Source organism: Gavialis gangeticus, unplaced genomic scaffold, assembly GCF_001723915.1.
Source record: "Gavialis gangeticus isolate Ggan-Ray unplaced genomic scaffold, GavGan_comp1, whole genome shotgun sequence".
Taxonomy (NCBI): Eukaryota; Metazoa; Chordata; order Crocodylia; family Gavialidae; genus Gavialis; species Gavialis gangeticus.
Window position 1 is genome coordinate 39688109 of NW_017728997.1, and position 217 is coordinate 39688325.

The following is a 217-nucleotide window of genomic DNA, read 5'->3' on the forward strand; positions in this document are numbered from 1 at the left end:
CAGATGGTGCTGGTGTGATCTGACTGGGGCCCTGTTATTATGTCGCGGCCCTTCATTCACTCTCGGGGCTCCTTGCTGCCCCCTTTAGTCGGGGCTCCTCGCTGCCCCCTAACTCTGGGGCTTTTTCACTGCCCCCTAACTCCGGGGCTCCTTGCTGCCCCCTTTAGTCAGGGCCCCTCACTGCCCCCTAACTCCAGGGCTGGGCCAATGCACCCCC